Source organism: Phoca vitulina, unplaced genomic scaffold, assembly GCF_004348235.1.
Source record: "Phoca vitulina isolate PV1807 unplaced genomic scaffold, GSC_HSeal_1.0 scaffold9, whole genome shotgun sequence".
Lineage (NCBI taxonomy): Eukaryota > Metazoa > Chordata > Mammalia > Carnivora > Phocidae > Phoca > Phoca vitulina.
This window is the reverse complement of record NW_022589712.1, coordinates 4,128,522-4,140,188: the sequence shown is the minus strand read 5'-3', so window position 1 is coordinate 4,140,188 and position 11,667 is coordinate 4,128,522.

Sequence of the window (11,667 nt, the reverse complement as noted above, 5' to 3'; positions counted from 1 at the left end):
AAAGAAAGAAAGAAAGAAAGAAAGAAAGAAAGAAAGAAAGAAAGAAAAGAAAGAAAGAAAGAAAGAAAGAAAGAAAGAAAGAAAGAAAGAAAGAAAGAAAGAAAGAAAGAAAGAAAGAAAGAAACTGGACCACTTCCTAACACCATAGACCAAAATAAACTTAAAATGGATTAAAGACCTAAATGTGAGACATGAAACCATAAAAATCCTAGAAGAGAGCACAGGCGGTAATCTCTCTGACATTGGCCACAGCAACATTTTTCTAGATACGCTTCCTAAGGCAAGGGAAACAAAAGCAAAAATAAATTAATGGAAATACATCAAAATAAAAACCTTTTGCACAGTGAAGGAAGCAATCAACAAAACAAAAAGGCAACCTACTGAGTAGGAGAAGATATTTGCAAATGACATAGCTGATAAGGGATTAATACCCAAAATATATAAAGAATGTATACAACTCAACACCCCCCCCAGAAAAAAACCCACAAACAATCTAATTTAAAAATGGGCAGAGGACTTGAAGAGAAATTTTTCCAAAGAAGATATCCAGATAGCCAACAGACACATAAAAATATGCTTAACGTCACTTATCATCAGGGAAATGCAAATCCAAACAACAATGAGCTATCACCTGACACCTGTCAGAAAGGCCAAAATCAGAAATACAAGAAATAACAAGTGTTGGCAAGGATGTGGAGAAAAAGAAACCCTCTTGCACTGTTGGTGGGAATGTAAATTGGTGCAGCCACTGTGGGGAACAGCATGGAGGATCCTCAAAAAAATTAGAAATAAAAATACCATATGATCCAATAATTCCACCACTGGGTAGTTACCGAAAGAAAATGAAAACACTAATTTGAAAAGAGATATGCACCCCTATGTTTATTGCAATATTATTTACACTAGCCAAGATATGGAAGCAACCTAAGTGTTCGCTAACAGATAAATGGAGAAAGATGTGTTGTATATTATATATGATGCTGCCAACAAAAAGGTGAGATCTTGCCATTTGTGACAACATGGATGGACCTAGAGGTATTATGCTAAGTGAAATAAGTCACACTGAGAAAGACAAATACTATATGATTTCACTCGTACATGACATCTAAAGAAAAAAACTAATAAATAAACAAACAGAAAGCAGAATCAGACTTGTAAATACAGAGAACAAACTGATGGTTGCCAGAGGGAAGAGGAGGTGAGGGGAATAGGCAAAGTGGGTGAAGGGGAGTAGGAAGATACAAGATTCTATTTACGAAATGAATAAGGCATGGGAATAAAAGGCACAACATAAGGAATATAGTCACTTATGTCGTAATCCTGTTGTATGGTGACAGATGGCAGCTACGCTTGCATCGAGCACAGCGTATCATAGCATAGAGAAGTTGCCTCACTATCTTGTACACCTGAAACTAATGTGACATTGCCAACCACACTTAGATAAAACATTTTGTTAACAAAGGGGGGTCTAAGAATAGGAATGTAAGTATGGTGTGTTTGTGCAAGATTACATACAGTATTATTTAAATTGCTCCCCAATTTTATGTTTAATTATAGTTTTTATTGCCCTTTAAGGAATTCAGCTGGTGAAATACTCAGCTGAGGATTTAGTTTCTCTAAAAACTTTCGGCCAATCCTATATACGGAGTTTCCATGGCATCTTAGAGAAAGCACATGACTGTTGGACTTCACTTAGCACTCAGCATTGCTCTGTGGCAGAATTATGTCTAGACTAAATGGGAAACTTTGTAGAAATGAACAGGAAGACAAGATGAAATCAGAAAAGAACCATTTTTCTCTGCAACTGCCTGAGGCTGCTCACTTATATCTGTAAAATATGCATCAACTGTTAATGAAAACGTAAGGTCCTCCCGAAGAAAAATCAGAATTCAAGTGTGGGAGAAGCTGTCAGCTTCACGGCCCAAGAGCCCTATAATATTAACCTCTATGCAAGTTTAAATTGTACCTCTGGTACTGAGATTATGGAAATATGTCCCACAGCATAAGCATCAGAGAGAGGTTGAGTATTTCTGCATTCCGAACACTCTCAAATAGGCTAATACATAACGAACTGAAAATTTTAGTCTTGCAAAAAACTATTAAGTTCCATATAATATTTAGGGTAGTCCAAATTTAGGAATATGTACTATAGATGACCAGATTCTCAATAAATCTACTGTAAGAAGTTTGAAAAAAACAAATCAGATAAAAATACTGACCAAATAACCTGGGATTATTTAAAAGGGTAATTTAAAATTATCTCCAGTAAGAGACACTTTATAAGAGATTTCTAGTTGTAGAATTCTAGAGATATCATTCTGGAGGGAAAGGAGAAGAGAAAACCTCTCACTAAAAGTAGATTGAAAATTATGATCTCTGTTCAATAAAAGAAAGTTCCCACTGCCCATTTAAGATTTAAAAACATGAAATTTTATTCATAGAAAACCCTCCCATTCCCAGTGCTCTTAAATTAAACTTTAAACTTTATGAACTTCTGATGAAGTCATATTCAAATATTCAAGTATAAGATTATGCATGCATGTGATCTATATAAGTAACTACATGGCTTTAAAATCAAAGTCAATTTTAGTGAGTCAGAACAAATCAGAATATCACTGGAATATATCCTGCATTTTGCTCTCTCTCTCTCTCTCATATACACACATTGTGCTCATATATATCACAAAAGTATAATGATTAACATATACGAACTTAAGCACTTAATTTGAATATAAACTTTTCTTGAGAGAATTGCAACATAAACTCAGATTTACCCAACCATGGTACTATCTTTCTTTCTTTACAATTTTTTTTTGTTCCTCTACGATGTGAAGGCTCTATGCAGAGTTAAGACTATAAAATCTGGCCCCGATCATTCCAGGAGTAATTGAGTGGGGTGTACAAGATGAGCCGCTCTCTAGAGGACGGGACAGTGCATGATATAAATGCACAGAAGTGGTTTCATTAGCGATGTTGAGGAGAAGGAGGGGAAAAAATACCAAAAATCACTGGTGGAAACTAAATATCAGCTTCCAGTCTTCAAATAGTGGATGCAACACACATGCATGCCCCCTCTCCTTCCAGAACGTTGCAAATACATGACTGAGTGCAAAATAAAGTCCAATAGTCATGTCCTTTCTCTAAGAGGCATCAACCCAAACAACAGAGAAAACTAGACGGAAACAACAGGTTGGCGTAACTCACTGGACTGTAAAAGGTCTTCAGGAAGTGAAGGGCTAGAAGCTGGCTGAGAGTCCCAGAAACATCTGAACAGGGCATGAGGGAGCTGGGGGTGGGGGTGGGCTGCAGGCCAGAGGACCAGCGCTGTCTCCACACGGAGGGGACGGATTTCTGGCTCCCCCTCCCACACAGAGCACCACCGACAAACTCCGATCCACAGAACTGGAGGCTTATTTTCTGGAAAAACTCAACCTAGGGGATAGGGATTTGAGAAACAAGATATAGCAGAGGCCTGGGGGAGGAAAGAGGTTGCAAACAGTGAGATTAATTCCTTAATTGAACTGTGGAGACTTCCAAACCTTTCCCTGACAAGCTCCCCAAATGCCAGCTGTGGGTTTCTATGCCCCACAGACAGGCTATGGTAGGACTGCTGCCCGGGGAAAGCTGCTGGCCACAACCTGAGGCTCCCCACACCCTGCCGACATGACCCAACAGCTGCTTCCTCGCCCAGGGCCTCTAGATGGAAGCCCGCTCCTCGGCAATCGTTGTCTGTGCACACAGGCTCTCGATACGCTTGTTAGGGATGACTCTGAAATCCAAACAGAGAAAGCAATACACCAAACACAAAGGAAAAACGATCAATGGAACTTTTTAAGCACCATTGAATGTGTTTCTTCATTCCCTCGGAACGTTTGGGTAACAGTTACTAATGGACACAACGAGGCTGCCCAGGGAATGTGTCAGTGTCCGTTCCCTGGGAATCAGAGATTGGGAGAGGATGGGTGGTGGAGAAGTTTGCTGGGGAAAGCCCGCGATGAGTGAAAGGGAGGGAGTCAGACCGGTGGCCACCCTTCAGAGCACATCTTGGAGAAGGAGAAGGAGGAGGGAAGGACTAGGTGAGAAGAGCCTGAAATGGGCAATTCCTGATCTCCCAGCAGGTGAGGGCAGAGCGACAGCTAACATTAGGGAAGTCCCACATCAGATGGGAATGTTGGGGCTCCAGCTCACTCCCTCCACATTGAATGGGGAGATTCTGGTTCGAGGACCTTCACCATGCCCACTCATCAGCTGGGACAGGTTGGGGAGAGTGTGGTCTGGTGTGAATGATGCACGGTCCCACAGAGGGACAGCCGGTCACTTCAAGTAGACAGACGTGTGCCCAAGAATAGACAGTGGTGGCTCCTGAAGACATGAGTACGTTGCAGGAGCAGGCAGCTCATCCTTTGATGACACTTTTTCTTGTGTATTGCCTGTTTTCACTTCACCTCCACTCAGAGACTCACAGAGGTTCCCGATGACCAGTTTACAAAGGAAGTAAAAACCTGAGCCTGGATTGCCGGTGATGCTCCGGGGTCTGTTACGCTGCTGCAGGACTGTGGGCCCACATGGGGACGGCACTGAGGAACGGCACTGAGAGGAAATCCCCCAGGTAGCGCTGCAAATAGCCCATCTGGTTTCCAATTTGTCTGGACTAAAAACTGGCCGGATGTGGATCTATGCTGAGTCATAGTGAACAACTAACATTTTGGCCCGGTGAGCAGAAACTTGGAATAAAAGATGGAAATCCAGATGACCAGAACTTCCGGGGGAAAGACCTGTAGATGGACCCTCAGGATGGGTATAATGTATGAAGGCTTTGTGCGGACACTCACCCAATTGCACCCACTAACGAGGAGGCCCTCAGAAATCAGGTGGACAGAGTGGTGTTCTGTTCGTGCCACGCATTTCCTCATCCCCCCTGGTGTTTGCAGAGGCTCATGTAGAAAATGGCCAGGGTGGCAGGAATGGGAGCTATGCAGGACTTTGTGAACCTGGACTTCCCCTCACCGAGGCTTATCCAGTTAGAGACTCAACTGATTGCCCAACCTGCCAATAGTGGAGGTCACCCGAGCCCCCGGCATGGCATCATCCCTTGGAGGAGCAGCCAGCCACTTCTGCCCTCTTGGTTATCCTGAAGCCTTCCTTCAGGTTTTGTCCTTATCAGAGTAGACACTTAACCTGGATATGAACGTGCCTTCCTCACCCAAAGTGCTTCTGCCAGAACCACCATCCCAGGCTTGCTGGATGATCTTCTCACTGCCAGTGTATTCCACAATACACAGCATCTACCAAGAACCCCCTTTTATTTTCAGGAGGAAAAGTGTTCAACGGGCTCCCACCCACAGAATTCATTGCTTTTGCCACATCCAGAAGCTGTTTGTCTTGTAGAAATTTGGAATGGCTTATTGAAGATTCAATACACTAACTGGGAAACACACTGTGCAAGTTTAGAAAATCACACTCAAAGATGTGATCAATTCTTTCACCCAACAACCCACGTATGGGTCATGTTAGTGTCCTATTGCTGCATAGCAAGGGGCTACAAACTTAGCAGGTTTAAATGGCACACATTTCTGATATCACAGTTTCTGTGGGTCATCTTAGCTGGATCCTCTGTTCAGGGTCTCATAGGGCTGCAGTCAAAGTGTGGGCTGGGGCTGGGTTCTCCTCTGAAACTCACAGTCCCTGCTCTTCCAAGTTCATGACATTTATTGGTAGAGTTTATTTCCTTGAATCTGTAAGACTCATGGTGACTTGCATCTTCAAGGCCAACAGGAGACAACAGTTCTGCCTCCCAAACTCTTGAAAGGACTCACCTGATAAGGCCAGGCCCACCCATAGGCTTTTGATTAACTCAGAGTCTGTTGATTAGGCCCTTTGATTACTTAAGCAAAAGTCCCTTCACCTTTGTCATATAATGCAACCTCACCATGGGTGTGACATCCTTCATGTGCACAGGTCCACCCACAATGAAGAGGAGGGGCTCCTACAGGGTGGGCACCACATGATAATTCTGACTACCACAGGTTCCCTCCACAGGGCCAGAATGCAGGGCCTTACTGGTTGAGAAGTGTTACTTCCCCGGGGGGCATATAGCACCAGCGGGCTGCATCAAAGGGGTTTCTGCTTATGGGCAGAAATGTGGTGCCTACGGAGCCATGGGGGAACCAGCTCTCCAGGTGACAGGCAGTAACCTCGTTCACACCTCCACTCTGCCTCTCCAGACCCCCTAACCTTTTTGTAATTGATTTTCTACATTAAATCTCCCTCCATTTGATGTAGCTAACATAGCTTCTGTTTTTCTGCTTGGACATTGACTGAAAAAAATCATAAATTGTCCATTATGTAGGCTCAAAAAATGTTAGCTCAAGAGATTGCGATTTATTGTCTTTTAGGCAATACGTTTCTTGATGTTATACACACATATTCTCACGTGGATATGCAGCAACCATTAGTCCAGAAGATGACAGAACTCATGTAGGTTCTTCGAGCCTTCAGAATTACACCAAACACCTGTCCCAGCATAGATCTTTACACAAGACTGGATTATTTTTTTTAACTAGTAACAAACTGTAAAAGAATCAAAACTGGAACCCAAGGGCATAAACATCTAGAATGCAACAGAAAGAGATTTGAACACTGGACGGTGAAATTACCTGGCAAATTCCTTAGTTTTCACATCAAAAAATAGAATTAGTGGGGGCTCCTGGGTGGCTCAGTTAGTTGAGCATCTGACTGTTGATTTTGGCTGGGTCATGATCTCAGGATTGTGGGATCAAGCCCCGTGTTGGGCTCCACACTCAACACAGGGTCTGCCCGAGATTCTCTCCCTCAGCCTCTGCTCCTTCCCCCCCTTCTCTCTCAAAATGAATAAATAAATCTTTTTTAAAAAGATAGAATTGGTGATAGATATTTATGTATATATGTCTACATGCATCCCTATATTCTTGTTAATTAAATGATTTGGGGTATCCTTGCACAAACTACATAGAGGAACATTGTTTTCCAATATAGCATGTGTTCTGAACCGTGTCGGGTGCCACATGCCTACCTTAGCAGCATCCCTAAACAGGGTAGTTCTCCCTGGCAGTACTAGGTGTCAGGAAGCTTTTACAATCATATCTCATGCATTCTATTAGGAGCATTCATTTATACTATGAAGAAAGATCTTGACAAATGAGCTTCTGCTCAATCTGAAAACAATTGTTCGGAAATCCAAAATTAGTGGATTTCATGCCACTGTTTATGAAGTTTTAAGCATATCAATTATTCATTTAAATGAAATACCTTTTTTCCTAAGGAAGCATTTGCTTAGAATTTGATAAATCATATCCCTCTGGGAGTAAACAAAGAGAGAACTGGAACTGGTAACAAAGTTAAACCAATACACACCTGTCTCAGGTGGTTTTGGTTATCTTGCATTCTGTATAACACCAGCACTTCAGCTGAGATTACTGTTGCCCCCCCACCATTACTAGACACCTACTTCTCTAGTCTTCTCACAAGAAAGCAAATACCCCAAGATCAGCAAAGAATTTCTCTCTCTCTCTCTTTTTTTTTTTTTTTTTGGTTCTTTTCTGTTAGGAATGTCAGGGCACTGTTAAGAGAGTATCACATTTTGAGATAATCTCAAAAACAATGAACTTGGCCTTGAAAATGTATGTTGGGGAAGAAACTGGGCACATCAAGTGATGTAAGTCTCAGTAAATCAGCTCAAGAAACAACGAAACAGGAGATTTTGATATGACAGCCAGGACCTACCAAGACTCATTTCTTCCTCTGCTCTAAAAAAATCCCATTCACATCTTCCCCCCAGATTTCCTTACACAAACACATCAAAGAAATAACATTTGCTCTCACATTTGTCTCCTCATGCAGGCCCTACTCAACACGTACTCAAAGACAACATTTGGTATCAGATATGACTAATTTTATCAACCATAAAGCCTTGAGTTAATAGCAGGTACACAAATTGTGTCTTCATCTTCAGGCAGCTTATTTTCCTAGACAAAAATCACAGTTTTGTGGGGCAAATCCCTATTTGCCACCTCTTCCCAAGGATACTTACGGCAAATGAAACAATCCTGTTTTTCCTGGGGAGGTTTAAATTTCTGAAAAAAAGCCCACGTCCCTCCCTGTATAATTAGCAGTTTCCCAAGTTATGGAAAATGACCAACACCAACATAGAGCCCTTACTTGACCCCTCCAAGTCTCTGTTAGGGTATCTGTACACCAAAACAGGTCTGCCGATCGCGCTTGTATTCTTAACCAGCTCCTGAGGTGGTCTCTGAATCATTGCAGACCTGCAAGATTATACACTAACCAACCTAAGTGTTCGAGTCTGCCAGCTGGACCACTGCAGCCTACTGGCATGTAGGCAGCGTTAAAATGGCTAAAATTTCATCCAGCACTTAGAGGAATTCAGACCGCCAGAGCTCCATAAATTAAAGACTGATAACACTCATTCTACTTGGGTCTTCTCCAGCTGTGCATTCTGTTCTGCTCCATCTCCACTCGGTTTGACTTGGTACATTTCCTAAACACAAGGGCCAGGAGTCCAGTGCTGCCAAGCCGAAAGTCGTTTCCATTTTGGATGGAAATAAGCAATTCCAATTTAATTCTACTTTAAATCTTTCAAAATAATTTGTAAATATAACCTGATTTTCAGCAAAAGCCAGATGATTCTCACAATAGTTCTCTGCTTCTTTGTAGAAATTCAGTAAGTGTTGATTGATTTTTTTAAAATTCGTCAATTCTTTCTACTAATGATGGTTGGATGATCAATTTTAAATCTAACCAGAGAATACACCAACTTTATTAGGCCGAGTAAAATATTACCAAGATGATTCAAGTAAAGGAATCAATTACCATAAGGCACCATTTCTCAAGACCCAGATTATATCGGGCTAGACATACTCATTTCACAGAGTTGATGTCAAAGGCTGATGTGTGTTTGTAATCGCATGCACAGATTGATCTTCTAACATTATCTTCTGAAGTCCATGAAGGGAAAGCTCAGGCTTTCTGAAATTGCTTAGCCATTGTAATCTTTAATTCAAAAGCAGAAGCTCAGTCTCCACTATCTCTAGGAATTTTTGAATCTAAATGAGCTAAAGTACCAAACCAGTGTATTGACCATTCTTGTTCCAGGGCTTCAAATCAATAAACTCTCCAAATCTAATAGTTTCAGTAATAGAACTGTTCAATCATTCACTCACAGAAATAAGGATGCATGCAGTTATGGTCTAGAGCAGCTTAAAAGATAATTAAATCAACACCATTCATCTTCCTGAGGATTGCCTGGAAAAGATGAGAGAAATAAATAAAAGATTGAAGACGAACTCCAAACTTATTTAGTGAAACATTCTGTCTTTTTGCAGGATTCCAATGCACACAAATAGAACACAATCCACAATGATTTTCCAACACTTTCTCTTCCTTTTTACCCTCACAACACTGACTGTAGTTTAGGGAAGACAGAATTAATGGAACACCTTTTCAGTGCATGCACACGTTATTTCCCACACAAGGCCACCACATTACATAAATATGGGAAGCACCATGCACCCTGCAGTCTCTTTGAATGACATTCCCTGGAGTTGTGTAGCCCCTCACCCACTTACTATTTTAAGACAGGAAGTCAAAAAGAATGAAAGCACCCTAAAACCAAACTTTGCCTAGTTAAATGGAGAGCGTTCCAAGATTTGCCTGAATTCTCTGAATGTTTATTTAGAAAATAAATGGGTCTCCTGGGAATTTTTAATAAACTTAAAGGTTTTAGTTAAAGCAAGGAAAAACATCAGTGAGCCTTTATTCACATTTACCAGTACTCTGAGGTTAAGAATATTTAAGAGAAGAATTTGCAAAATCATTGCCCACTAGTATCTCTGAGCCAAGGGGAAAAAAGGATAGAAAATTATAATCCACAGTCCAGTTCTTTTAGGCTACAAGTAAAATATTTAGAGACAAAATAAGGGTGTGTAGACATTTTATAACCCTCTTGTTTGTTTTCTTCTTATTTTAAGTAAACAGAAAATGGATTACTTTAACACAGCTATGTGAAACTGATAGAAATTATACAAGAAATGAGAGGGACAGATTAGGATTATTTTGCTCTTTTAAGGTATTTGCACTACCCAAGAAGCAGTTTAGTGTTATTTGAAAGCAGATTTGTATTAGTTGTAAATGTATATGCAAAGTCTAGAGCAACTACTAACAATAATCACAAAAGAAGTATAACTGCTAAGAAAGAGGGGGAAAGCTAATCATATAAAATGCTGAATTAAAATCACAAAAGGCAAAAAAAGTGGAAGAAAAAAATAGGAACAAAGAAAAAGGGCAAAGAATGGAAAACAGTAACGAATGTGGTAGATATTAATCCAACTATACCAATAATCATCTTTAAATGTCAGTGGTCTAAATTTGCCAACTGAAATACAGAGATCATCAGACTGATGATCATGTAGACTTGTCTACAAGAAACCCATTTTAAATATAAACACATATAGATTAAAAGTAAAGGGTTGGAGAGAGATATACCATGCTGACACTAATCAAAAGAAAGGAGGAGTAGGTATATTAATTTTACACAGAACAGACTTCACAGCAAGGTTAACATGAATAAAGAGGGGCATTACATAATGATAAAGGAGTTAATCCTCCAAAAATATAAAATAATCTTTAACCTGTGTGTGCCTAACAACAGAGCATAAAAATATGTGAGGCAAAAGTTGATAAAACTGCAAGGAGAAATAGAAGACTGCACTATTATATGTGAGACTTGAACTCTGTTCTATCAGAAATGGACTGACCCAGAAGCAGAAAGTCAGTAAGGACAGAGTTGAACTCAACAGCGCCCTTCGTCAACTGGATACACTTGATAGCTATAGACTATTTCATCCAACAACTTCAGCATACACATTCTACTCGGCCCCACTGGGACATTCACTAAGATAGACCACATTCTGGGCCATAAAACATACAAGGATTAAAATCACACCACATCTGCTATCAGACCACATTAGAATTAAACTAGAAATCAATCAGAGAAAGGAAATCCCTAAATACGTGGAGATTAAACACCACACTTCTACATAACACATAGGGTAAAGAAAAAATCATGAGCGAGATTAAAGCATTTTTTAACTAAAATGAAAGCAAAAATACAACTTTTCAAAATTTGTAGAATACAGCACAAACGGTGGAGGGGAGCTTGAACTATTGAATGCATATATTTGAAAAGAAGGAAGATCTATAACCAAAAATGTAAGCTTTAACCTTAAGCAACTTGAGAAAAAAGAGCAAATTAAATCCAGTGTTAGCATAAAAAATAATAAAAATTAGAGCAGAAATCAATGAAATTGAAAACAAGAAATCAATAGAGAAAATCAACAAAACCCAAACTCATTTTTGGAAAAGATCAATAAAATTGATAAGCCAGCTAGCTAAGGGAAAAAAATGGGAGGGGGGGAGAAAAAACACAATTACTAATATCAGAAATGAAAGAAAATGCATCAATACAAATCATATGGACATGAAAAGGATAACAAAGGAATATTATAAACACCTCTATGCCCACAAGTTTGATAACACAGATGAAATAGACCGATTACTTGCAAGACAAAATCTGCCAAAACTCACACAAGAAGAAATAGACTATTTGAACAG